The sequence below is a fragment of the Squalius cephalus genome, assembly GCF_949319135.1.
Source record: "Squalius cephalus genome assembly, chromosome: 15".
NCBI classification, from domain to species: Eukaryota; Metazoa; Chordata; class Actinopteri; order Cypriniformes; family Leuciscidae; genus Squalius; species Squalius cephalus.
The window spans coordinates 23,151,461-23,165,450 of NC_137136.1; the positions used below are offsets into that span (position 1 = coordinate 23,151,461).

Genomic DNA, 13,990 nt, shown 5'->3' on the forward strand with positions numbered 1-13,990 from the left:
GTCTCTTTTCATTACTTACCACTCATACATCAACTTAACCAGATTACCCAATCTGAATTGAAATATTTTGAGTATGGCTAATCAAAGAATTGTTCATTTATGGCGAGTTTTAGAGAGATGCTGTAGAAGGGTATATCTCAATCCACTTTTGTTCAGCTGTCTGGTTTTAAGCAGTGAATGTATCTGCCTGAGAGAGGTTACCATTTGAATGGCAGAGGTCTTACACTTGTAGAGTTAACGCCTCGCTTGTTACTTTCTGAGGTAAAATACCCACCCGTCTATCACTCTGACAGCTCTGACAGCCATTCAGGGAACCCTGAGGTGCCCCAGTGCGCAATCAAAGGGCTTTTATTGAAAGAATCCAAAACTAGCCTGTCAGGACAGAGAGGCGGGGTCAGCTGTCATGGTGACATGGCCCTGCAGCGGTAAATTATCCTGAAAGAGAGAACTCTAAGATCCCGTGAGGAGAAACTCAGCGCAACTCTTGCACTGCACTTATCTGTAACAAATGTTAAAGAAGGAAAGAGTTAGTCTGTTTGAAAGGGGGTTCCTGTCTGCTTTATTTGGCCGTCCTTCATCCTTCTTCATCTTATTCCTACTCTTCCTCAGCACACAGAAGGAATAGAACAGAACAGAACAGAACATAAATCAGAAGTTATGTTCTCAATTTTCCATTTTTACCACTGGAGGACACTACTGTACAGCATATGAAAATTATTTTGCATGCATGTCAAGAGTTTATTGATGTTGTAAATTATCATTTTATGAGGCCTATTTTTGGTTACTGCAGATAAAACAATCTTTTAGGCATATATATAGCAACTGCAAGTTTTTATAGCAGGCAAAGCAATTGTAACAAGGGGGTGGGTGGTGGAATCAATTGTTCTGTCATTTATATGCCAAGTTGCCAAACTTGCCTTGTCATTTATAAGAATTGATAAAACATTGGTGCTATTAAAAAACGGCTGGAATCATATTTAAAGGCTGTGACTTATTCAGCAATATCTGTGAACTTGAACATTCAGAACTGAAGATATAGCTAGTGCTTGCATTTCCTCTTTCAAAGAGTCAGATAGTTTTTTCTTCTTTAATTTTGGAGAAAAGCATACCCCAGAGTTCTGGTGAGTCTGTGTGATGTCGTTCATTACTGGTGTAAAAACGACTTACACTCGCAGTTTCGTCAGCAACATAATAAGAGTTCTGCTGAGGCTTGCTCGGAATCATACAGATGGAAATAATAATGCAATTTCCATCTAAATGAGGGTAGCGCTCTAATTTTCCAGGTGCTTTAGGGTCAGGGCTTGGAACTGAATTTTGTTTACATTATCACTACAAAGCTAATGTGTGAAGTGCTTCTTTCATCTGGTATATCATTTCATACCCCTCTACTGAAAATGGTTCAGGTGTCATCACTCATCATCCATGAGAAGATGACAGCTCAATGTGTGTAAGCCTCATACACTCATGTTAAGCATGTTGAGAATTGGGGACTATGAAATAAATCTCCCTGTAGAGTAATCCATACTTACTTCTAGTGATACAAATAACACAAAAGCAATAAAACATCAGTGTTCAGTGAAGAGTGTGTTGTTTGTGTAAAATGTCAAGAAACTTTCCACACAATGCAGATCGTTCTGTCAACAACCTTCAAAAATTCAAGGCTATAAGTTAACGCATTTTAACTCAATATTTATCTGTTTCACATTAAAGTAACGATTACGACTTCTTACATGTCTCAATTCCCAACTGTGTAAATAACAGGTGGATTAAAACTATCTATATCGCCATCTGTGGTTGGAACATGAAATTACAAGTTAATTGCGGAGTTAGTTGTTGGCTGCTTCCAAAAGCTTAGAAATGCTGCCATTGGAGGATGCATTCCAAGGCATCGGCACGTCTGAATCCAATGTTAGCTTCAATGTTGGTCAGTTTGTGTGTAAATGTACGTTTCTGACCAAGGTTGTTTTCCAAGACCAAGTAATTTCTAGCTAGAAATTTGTATTGTAGTAATCAAATATTCGCTTAGTTATCACCAAAGCTTGCTCTAGAGTTTAGACAACTGTTTTGTTGTAGATCATTAAACCATTATGCTGCCTCTAAAGTCTGTCCCAAATCAGTTTATGTGAGGTATCTTTGTGATCAAACGCTGCCAGCAAAGTCATTGCCTGATGGCAACAAGTCAGCTGCCTGGAAGCAGACGTTGTTTATATGTCAGTTGTGCTTCGAAACTTTGCTATATGCCCGGATGAATCTGATGGTGTTGTTGACAGTAAGAAAGTCCCACATACCTACACTCTTAAGAAAAATGATTCTAAACAGTACCAAATACAGGTTCTTTGGCTTAGCAGAACCCTTTTTTGGTGCTAAATAGAACCCTCTTTATAAGGTTCCATAAAGAACCATGCTTTGAAAATGCTATAGGTGTTAGAAATAACCTTTTTGTTAATATGAAAATGGGTCGTCCGTGCAAGGAAGTAGCATCTTCCAACAAAGAAGCCTGTCTTTTCTTTACTTGCTAGGGGTGAAAGTTCAAATTACTCATGGTTCGGTTTTCATTGCGGTTATGGTTTCGGTACAGTATGTGCTATGTTCAGGGGAAAAAAGGACTACTGTCAAATAAAAAACTACAAGCAGCAGCACAAAGAAATACAATAGAGCAAAGATACAAATAAAATAAACAGTGCTTTTCAGGTTATTTATCTAAAAGTAGTTTTCAGAAATTGAATGAAGTAGTCAAATGTAAAATAACATTGCATATAATCTTCACTTTATAAATTAAACAAAAATTAATCATTACAAAAGCTATTTTAGTCAAGAGAAGTGAGTGATTTCCTTGTCTTTTGTTGTTTGATTAATGCGATGCATGAAACGGACCACACGCTCACATCTTTTTTTAGCCCGCAGCAGACAAATTTAGAAGCCATCAACTTATGGAAAGCTTTTGTATCCGAATGCAACAAACCGTGGATGACGTCAAAAACATGTCATCTCCAGTTTCTGGGTACAACAGGATGGCGATGAAACATCACAAAAAAGTGAAACGCCGGCCTCATCAAACTTGACATCAATCAATTTAAGGCCCGTGAGTGCCCCCCTGTCTTCAAGGACTGGACTTCCGGATCAGAACCCTGGTCCACGTCTATACTGGAGTAATTCACCCCCACATTGGTGCTTGCTCATGAAAGGCAATCTGCTACTGCATTGGATTTCCCTACAACATGTTGAATATCAATAGTGAATTCAGAATTGTAAGCCAGATGCCACTGCTGGTGGGTGGACCATGGCTCCAAAACCTTTGACAGAGCGAAAGTCAAAAGTGTCAAGTTTCGACTAAAAAGTCGAGTGTCGAGGTAAAGGTCAAGCTACTCCCAATCGAACGCATTGAATTTTTGTTCAGGACAAAATTGGCAGCTAAAGTGGCTACCAATGCCCATGCCCCAACTGTTCCTGGACAGCCCCAACTTCGAAACCAGAGAACGTCGGGAAGCGGATGTGTCAACATGGCTGCCTCTGCTAGAGCCCATGCTTTCAAAAACACCAATCATCTCATGTGACGAGGGGTGCTGTTATTAAGGGCCTTGTAGAGCGGACACATAAGCTCAGCTCCTTTGGGAATAAATCTGTGATAGAAATTAACCATTCCCAGGAATTCTTGGAGATCTTTAATCGTGGCAACAGTGTTGGGGAAAGTTACTTTTAAAAGTAATGCATTACAATATTGTGTTACTCCCTAATAAAGTAACAAAAAGTAACTGCATTACTCAGTTACTTTTTATGGAAAGCAATGTGTTACATTACTTTTGCGTTACGTTTCCTCATCTAAGCTGGGCTTGCTTGTTTGATTTTTAAACCAAAAGTGAAATGTCTCAGGCTGAAGGAAATGCAAATTCACACCTGTACAGTAGAGGGCGCAGCTCAAATAAACTTTTCAGCTGTGCTGTTGAAGAGAGTTCAACACAAATGTGATGTTTAAATAAAGTCATTTTTGCTTATTAGTTGAATTGGATCATCGAAGGTCAGCAGCAAAGACACGTGTGAATTTTTGAGAATTTTTTTTAGAAAAAAGTTTTCTGAAGGTTCCAAAACAAAATCACCTGGTAACCATACCTTAAAATCCCTGGTAATAACTCCAAATTCCTCTGAGTGAGTTCACGTAGTGTAACAGCGCAGCGTTTCTGGGTTGTACGTCAGAACGTAGGCTCACTATTGGCCAGCATCACACAGCATCGACCAATAGTTAACCTACGTTCTGACGTATAACCCAGAAGCGCTGCGCTGTTACACTACTTGAACTCACTCAGAGGCCCACACAGAAGAAAATGAATTGCTGAATAATTAATCAATTACCTAGCAGCCTATGGAGGAGTGAGCCAGCTCTCAGATTTCATCAAAAATATCTTAATTTGTGTTCTGAAGATGAAAGAAAGTCTCACGGGGTTGGAACAACATGAGGGTGAGTAATTACTGACATAATTTTCATTTTTGGGTGAACTAACCCTTTAACTGCCGCCACCCTTGAAGGCAATGGGCATGTGCCTTCGCTAGTAATTCGGTGTCCCAGAAAATCGATAGACGAAAGGCCGAATTGACACTTGGCAGGGTTAATGATAAGTCTGTGGGCCCTATCTTGCACCCAGCGCAAATGACTTTGTACACCGACGCATGTATCATTCCTATTTTGCACCCGCGCACAGCGGACTTTTCCCTCCACAGACGCACGTCGGTAAACTAGGAAATACACTTGCGCTTCACGGGGCGGTTCAGCGCAAAGAGGAGGCGTGTTCCGGCGTAAACGTTCCCTGGTGCTATTTTGCAGGTTTAGAAAACAATTCCGCCACTGACCAGGAAAAACCTAGTCTAAAGTCAGTGACACGTTGCGCATGATATTCATATGCTATTTTAAGGGCGCGTGCTTGGCCATAATCAATGTAGCGTGTGCACAATGCGCATACACTTTGATTCTCTCATCTACACAGAAGCAGCAGTTTTCATTTTTGCAAATCATACATTATTACAATAGATAGATAGATAGATAGACAGTTTATTATAAAAGCATAGGCCTACATCTAGCTTACACATTTACCCAAATTATCATACGCCTGTTTAACCGAAGTTAATCCCCAATGTCACTTATCTGTGTTTTACGGCCCTGACGAGAACGTCGGTCTCCTCAGCTGTGAACCGCTCCTGGTGTGCGTCTGGCAAATCCTCCGTTAGCAATCCGCCATAGAACAAGCGCGCCTGCTCTTAAAGGGAATGTGAGATGTCGCTCTGATTGGTTTATTTCACGTTACGCCCAAACCACACCTATGAATAATGAAGCTACTTCAGACCAACCCATTTTAGATTTGCGTCGGGCGCAAGAGTCATTTATACCGCCGGTATAATAGCAACAGCGCCCAAGACCCACCCACAAAGTTACTTGCGTTTCGCGTTTGATACTTGCGTTTCAGATCATTAAAATAGGGCCCTGTGAGTGCTAAGGCATTTGAAAAGAGAACAGAGATTTGACAAATGTTCTTCTTTGGATGTACTTGCGACCAAAATGTCATCCTGGTAGACAAAAAGGAAGTTCAGACCTTGTAACACAGAGTCCATGAGCCTCTAATAGTCTGAGCTGCATTTTTCAGGCCGAACGGCATTCGCATGAACTCAAATAACCCAAAAGTGGTGACAACGGCAGTTTTCAGAATGTCGTCCGGGTGGAACGGCACTTGTTTGTTTGTTTGTTCATTTATTTGATAGGGACGAAGCATGTTAATGAACATTAATACAAAATGTAAACAAGCCGGATTATAGCTACATTGCTAATTTACATCTGCAGTCCCTAGACAGGTACACGCAAGAACAAACACTCAGCTATTATACATACTACACTACAAAGAGACAAATACTGTACCCCAAACACATTATTAAAATTTTTAAGTTAAATGTTTACACAAATGATTCATCATAAGCCACTTTTTCAGATGAAATTGAAAAGTGTGATAAGTAGAACATTGTCTTATTGACTGTGGTAAACTATTCCAGTATTTGCTCCCTATTACAGATACTTTCTGACCAAAATATGTTTGCCTATATGGCACCTCGCAATCCCCTCTAATGATAGACCTGGTACCAATACCACAATCTGTCCTCTGTTTTATAAATTCATTTAACGGAGGTGGGGCAAGCCCATGCCACTTACCACTTGGTGGTAACCTCGCACAAAGTCTACTTTGGAGAAAATTGTTTTGCCAGCTAGCCGCGATGAACCGCAGTGCTAGTGCGTGCCAAACCATGGATGGAGAACATTACGGTTCAGTTTTTTTATCAAGAACTGTTACACCCCTATTACTTACTGACAAGACGTAAACAGCAAGCACGAGTGACGCAAAATTTTCCATCAAATCTGACCTGCCTGTTCAAATATAAATGATTGTTTTAGGCAAGAAGTACTCACTCGATAATGTAAATCTTTTCAAAGATTCCATTAAAAGATATAGTGTGGCTTCAGCCATTAAACAATCACACGCCATTTGTTTGTGGATTTAACAGATCTGCTAAAAAGAAACATGGCAGAAAAGGCCAATTATAAAAAGAAAACTAGTGTACAAACTCTTTCACTGGAGTCAGCAGTGAAGTTCTATTATCCAAAAATAACTCAAAGGTTTATAATTCCTATACCCTCCTCTGAAGTCTTATGCAACATTGCGCTGATAACCTATCATAAAAAAGAGAGACAGACAGAGGAAGATAAAGGAGTATAGTCTCCAGTCCCTATAATTCCATTTCTCTCTGGATCTTTGTTTAAGCCTGTTTTTAAATGCACTGAAGAGCCGATTAAGAACTAGAGTTACGTAACTTCTCTCACATGAATTTTTCACCAGCAAGTCAAAGCACTGAGATCTCTTTGATTGTGGGAGGCGTGCAGACAGAAGAGGATGGAGAACGGCGAGGGGAGATAGGCACGCGCAAACTTTTCCCCACCCGTAATTGATTTGTGGACCGGAGCATCTTCATAAAAACATCTACAGTAGTTTCGGCATTAACTCAAAGGCCAATGAGCCGTGGAGCCTGGCGTGAGTATAGCAGGGAGTTGGGTTTAAAGCAAGTTTTCGTCCTTAAGGGAAAAGCACATGAGCAACATACTTATATAAACCTGAAGAATCTGACTGTATTGTTTCAGTATAAATAATCATTGAACTCAAACCTGACACTGGCAGCTTGGGCCAATTAATATAGAGTTCTCTGTCAGGAAGGTTAAGAGCAGACAGGGTTGGACGCACTCCACTGTCAGCACTCAAGCTGCAGAAAACACTAGCTGAACTTTACTGGGAATTCTAGAGTGCGCTTTTTGACTTTCATGTGTGCGGTTATAAATCTCAGCTTATACTGTGAAAATAGAGCTTTTTATTTATTGGATGCACTGTGTTTTTTTCAAAACACAAGGATTTGAAGATGACTTTTAGAGGCTTATGAGCCCAGAGAGGTATTGCTTTACATTTTCTTATGGCATTCACTTACGGCAAAATGTTGAACTTAAAACAGTTGGGATTTGGGAAAAACAATGTAAACCTCTAGATATAGAGTTATTAAATCACTTTTGACCTTTGGCTTTTGGCTCTTGGACTTTAAATACAACAAACAATGACAAACAATTAAATGTGACAACATATTTGGATATATCCTTTTACACTCTTTAAAACAAACTCTGAGCCACGTGTCCATCTTAACTGTAAAAAGAGCAAAACATTGAACCACAGCAGTTTACTCAAAATTTTAATTTATAGGCTATACATTTAGTAACAGACTAACCCTCATCCATTATACTATTACTTGAAGAATATTAAAAACATGAGCAGACTGCATATGCTTTGATTTCCATCCAGATTTATTTTTGCAAACTACCAACCTTCCAATTCATTGTTACACTGTAATGTAGCAACAAGATGAATAATTCATATATAATAAGATTCTTTATTGTGTGTTTAGCAAAGCGCAAAGTTATTATGACATAAATCTAGACATAGAAATGAACAATTTATATGCAAAATTAACTTGTCATTGTCAAGTTTCCGGCGCAAATGTGCATACATTAATGTTAATAGCCTATTTATTTCACACTGCCTCTAGTTTAGCGGGTTTCAGTTCTTCATATTGATTCAGTATCATAAAATAAATTGGAGCTTTTCTATATTTCTGCTGAATGTAATTGTTATTGTTATTATTATATAAATAGCCTCATCATAACATTATACTTGTCATCTCCCTCGGCCTATTGGTTATTTTCTGTGATGAAGGCATTTGCAATTACTCAAGGAGATATTGTATTCTCAGGAGCAGTTTAGCTTTTTTAAGAGTGCATTGCCTTACTGTTAGTTGTTATGTTATATTCAAGTGGCCAATAATCTTTCTTCTTTTTTTTTTGTTGCCTGGAATATGATATTCTGCATTGTATATTAGCAGAAGATAATGTAAATGAACTGTGATAAAGACGAAGCCTGATATGTGTGAAATTAGATTTCATGGAATATACATAGTGTCTTAAAATGGTATTGAAAACCCATAATAAACAACATGCTTACATATAAATACTGGTTTGTTCAAAACTAAAATATTAAAATAAATAAATGAAATATTCTATCAGCATTATATGATTGAACTATAATTGTGTATCATTAGCATTTTAAGAATAAAAACACAGTTTTATGGGATCTTTCAGGCCTCAAGGAAAAGCTGTAAGTAAAAGAAAGGAGAGGTAAAACAATTTAATGAATGAGAGCAATATCCAAGCATTTGGATATGGGAATGTGTCTCAACAATTCCATGATTCCCAAAGAACCATGTGGAAGCAAGTCTGGAAATTGCCAAAAACATAATAACAACCAGGATCCAGCTTTTTGTCCCATTTTCTTTTTAAATATATAGTCATGTCCACACCAAAATAAAGTGTAACACTTATTTCATTTTGAGCTTTGGTTCTTTTATATATAAAAAGATGGGAATTGTTCAATGAAAAAAGGAGGGGTAGAGGAGCGCTTCCTGGACTCCAAAGTTTGGTTAAGATAGAGGTGCTCTTTGGATGGGAAACTAAATGCCAAAAATCAAAAAAGAACTCCAAGGCACTCTCAATTGAAAAAGTTAAAAAGCCTTTATTATTATGGCTTGGTCAAATTAACCTTCTAAAAAACTCCAACGCGTTTCGGCTACATGCCTTCTTCTGGGAGTTAAACAGATCTCAAACAAACAAAGTTTCTTATGAACTAACAGTCCACCAATCAGAAGTCTCCATCTGTCAACTGGGGTGCTCAGGTTACAATTGTTAGTACACACAAGAGACAGCAGATGTCATCATTTCCACTTCTTAACAAATCAATTAAGTACACACAAAAACTGACTTCATGAAGGGAACATACCAGTACACAACACGGTGACACATAAAAGTTAAAATACAAGCATAGTATATGAATTTCAAACCACCATAAGACAACAGAACATCAAAGATATGCACTAAGGTCAAGTTCCTCATTCAAGCCTGGATATTTAGTAGTTGGTGTTTCCTGTGCGAATTGCGTATTTGTGTTCAGCCAGTCTGTCCAGTAAACGCCGCTTAGTTCTTCCTACATAAAAGACTTCACACATAGGACATTCCAATCTATAAATGACAAAGGTAGTTTGACAGTTTATGAAATGGTTAATAGTGAATTCCTTTTGGGAACCAACATGATGAAAAATGTTGGTTTGTCTTACATTAGCACAATGGTTGCAGTGATGGCATTTGTAAGAACCTATGGGCCTAACCATGTTTGTTTTACTTCTGGTTTAAGATAACTGTGAACCAGTCTATCTTGTAGGGTGGGACAGCTTCTAAAACTAATGAGAGGTGGTTCAGGAAAGACCTGACTTAGTACCTCATCACTTTCAATAATACCCCAGTTTTTTTGTATGATTTGCCTTATCTGTTCAGCCTCTGTACTGTATGTAGTGACAAAAACAGGCCTCTCTTTTGTTTGTTTCGGTGTATTCCTTTGTAGTAGTGATGACCTAGCTACATGTTTGGCTCTGGTGTACGCTTTTTGGAGAGTAGAGCTTCTATATCCCCTTTCCTTAAATCGTGACATCATCTCTTACTCTCAAAAACATGATCTTGGTCACAGATCCTCTTCACTCTCTGGAACTGCCCATATGGGACATTCTCTTTAAGCCAATCTGGATGGAAGCTCTTGGCATGTAAAATTGTGTTTCCGTCTGTCGGTTTTCTATACACTGATGTATGCAAGGTTCCTTGGTTACCTTTTGAAATTGTCAAATCAAGAAAATTAATACACACTTTGCTATATTCTAAAGACAACTTGATGTTTGGGTTAATGCTATTCAGATAACCATGAAATTCATTCAACTCTGTTTCCGAGCCAGACCAAAAAAGACATATATCATCAATATAGCGCCCCCACCAGATAATAAACTTGTGAAACACATATTTTCTTGGTTCAAAACAAAGTCCTCCTCCCATTTGCCCAGTTACAGACCTGCATAGGAAGGGCTATAGCATGCCCCCATGGCACAACCTTTTGTCTGTTTAAAGATCTTATCCTGGAAGACAAAAATGTTATTAGTCAAGGTCCATTCTGTTAGTGACAGCAAGAAATCAGTGGGTGGCATTTCATGTTCAGGACGCCCACTCAAAAAATGCCTGAGTGCTGCAAGGCCCTGTTGATGGTCGATATTTGTACAGTGAGGAAAATAAGTATTTGATATCTAAAAAAAAAAATCCAGAAATCACAATGTATGATTTTTTAACTATTTATTTGTATGATACAGCTGCAAATAAGTATTTGAACACCTGAGAAAATCCATGTTAATATTTGGTACAGTAGCCTTTGTTTGCAATTACAGAGGTCAAACGTTTCCTGTAGTTTTTCACCAGGTTTGCACACACTGCAGGAGGGATTTTGGCCCACTCCTCCACACAGATCTTCTCTAGATCAGTCAGGTTTCTGGGCTGTCGCTGAGAAACACGGAGTTTGCTCCCTCCAAAGATTCTCTATTGGGTTTAGGTCTGGAGACTGGCTAGGCCACGCCAGAACCTTGATATGCTTCTTACAGAGCCACTCCTTGGTTATCCTGGCTGTGTGCTTCGGGTCATTGTCATGTTGGAAGACCCAGCCTCGACCCATCTTCAATGCTCTAACTGAGGGAAGGAGGTTGTTCCCCAAAATCTCGCAATACATGGCCCCGGTCATCCTCTCCTTAATACAGTGCAGTCGCCCTGTCCCATGTGCAGAAAAACACCCCCAAAGCATGATGCTACCACCCCCATGCTTCACAGTAGGGATGGTGTTCTTGGGATGGTACTCATCATTCTTCTTCCTCCAAACACGTTTAGTGGAATTATGACCAAAAAGTTCTATTTTGGTCTCATCTGACCACATGACTTTCTCCCATGACTCCTCTGGATCATCCAAATGGTCATTGGCAAACTTAATACGGGCCTTGACATGTGCTGGTTTAAGCAGGGGAACCTTCCGTGCCATGCATGATTGCAAACCATGACGTCTTAGTGTATTACCAACAGTAACCTTGGAAACGGTGGTCCCAGCTCTTTTCAGGTCATTGACCAGCTCCTCCCGTGTAGTTCTGGGCTGATTTCTCACCTTTCTTAGGATCATTGAGACCCCACGAGGTGAGATCTTGCATGGAGCCCCAGGGAGATTGATAGTCATGTTTAGCTTCTTCCATTTTCTAATGATTGCTCCAACAGTGGACCTTTTTTCACCAAGCTGCTTGGCAATTTCCCCGTAGCCCTTTCCAGCCTTGTGGAGGTGTACAATTTTGTCTCTAGTGTCTTTGGACAGCTCTTTGGTCTTGGCCATGTTAGTAGTTGGATTCTTACTGATTGTATGGGGTGGACAGGTGTCTTTATGCAGCTAACGACCTCAAACAGGTGCATCTAATTTAGGATAATAAATGGAGTGGAAGTGGACATTTTAAAGGCAGACTAACAGGTCTTTGAGGGTCAGAATTCTAGCTGATAGACAGGTGTTCAAATACTTATTTGCAGCTGTATCATACAAATAAATAGTTAAAAAATCATATATTGTGATTTCTGGATTTTTTTTTTTTTAGATTATGTCTCTCACAGTGGACATGCACCTACGATGACAATTTCAGACCCCTCCATGATTTCCAAGTGGGAGAACTTGCAAAATAGCAGGGTGTTCAAATACTTATTTTCCTCACTGTATATAATGCTTCCACATCCATAGTTACAACGAAGGTTTCAGAGCCTATATCTTGTAGCTCTTTGTAGCTGTCATTTATAGATGGGAATTGTTGTTTGCAATGGGAGAACTGGTTCTGAATATGTTAGTAAGGCAGAGATTGTGTGCTGAAACACACATAACTTCAGTTCTTCTGCCTCATTCCTGTTTTCTCCTGGTTTTAAAGCCTCAGGAAGGCAGCTGAATCCCTGTTGAATAATAGATCACAGAGAGCAGAGCTGGATGCAGCCGGCCACGCTGCTTTTGTATCAGTCGGCTTGTCCGGCACAAAGCCTCTCTCTCTCTCTCTCTCTCTCTCTCTCTCTCTCTGTCTCTCTCTCTCCAGCCGCGACTTCAAACACTCGCTTTCATCAGTCCTCACACTTTCACCCAGGCCAAATATTTATGCATATGCTGTTTTACATAAGCGATATGCTTGCTGTTTGCGTTCTTGGCTTGTTAAAAGCAGCATAGGCTGGGGAAAGAGTTTTGAGATTTGCACATATGTTTCTGAATTATGAAGTCTAATGATTTCATGCAGCCAATCACGGATCACCACACCCGCTTGCATCACAGTGTTCTTTATTAACAAAACAGCCTGAGGAAAATGACCAGCAATCAGTCTGGCAAGAAAAGACCCTTTGCACCTCTTACAAACCGGACAGTATATCATATTCATTCATGTGGCATTTGACGGATGAAATACAGTATGAGAATTTCTCTAAAAGAGACACGCTGAGGCACCAAGTATGTTATATGAACATTGTATGTTATAGCTAATAAAATACAAAAGCTATTTCTGGCCTTCTTTTTAACGGTATGAATATAAATTCTCTTTTGAAATGTCGAATCATAATAAATGCAAAAATAGTTACATTTAATTTGAATAAGGCAGACAAACTGAAGTGAATGAGCATAATCTGACTGTGTGCACACCGATAAACATTAGTAGCAAGACTGCAACACAACCCGAGAGTTTAACTCTCATTTAAAGCAGAAAGTTGCTTTTGTCAAATCTATGCAACATGCATTTCATGGCATTCGTTTGAAAAAATACAATACATTTCACATACTAAATTTCAACATGTAACAAAAATAAACACTGAAACTCCCATTCCAACAACATATGTTTGTTTTGCATGCAACAAATTCAGGTTTTTAGCATTGTGACAATTGACTTTGGTTCAGAATCAACCATCAAGGATGTATCCCTGATAGCTGGCTTAAGACATTATCATTCTGGATAATCTTGTGTTTGCCATTTGATCAGTTGGTATGCAATCATGTGCAAAACAATGTTCATACATACAGTATATACAATATTTTGCAGTGAAAGTAATAATATTTTATGATTGACAGGTACATGAGGGTAAGGATGCATACTCAAACATTAAACAATTTGTATGTAGAGCTGTTCAATATAAAATGTTAACACAATCAGCAGTTGTAACAGTGGTTCCATGCAAGTCTAAAGAGACAACAGCAACAAAAATCACAGTGATATTAATTTATACATTCATCAAATCATTTCTCGCATCTCAAGCATAGGAATGCTAGTTGCAACTCTGTTTTATATTAATGTAATTCCAAGCTTTGTAAAACCAAACTCGCAACTTGCAATATAGCAGCACAGACTTGGACAAAATCTGAGCATTTATATTCTGACATTCAAATTTTTTTTTTGTGCACTTGAATTTTCAGTTTTGTCACATATGCCATTTTACATTTTTTTCAGAGACAAAAATCTA

The 13,990-nt window shown here is 38.9% G+C and overlaps 1 protein-coding gene across 1 annotated transcript in view; it reads left to right on the forward strand.

Annotated features, from left to right (window-relative positions):
* The window catches only part of spmip4 (sperm microtubule inner protein 4), a 69,089-nt gene that overhangs the window by 24,282 nt on the left and 30,817 nt on the right, over positions 1 to 13,990 (forward strand). The gene's annotated exons all lie outside the window — the stretch shown is intronic.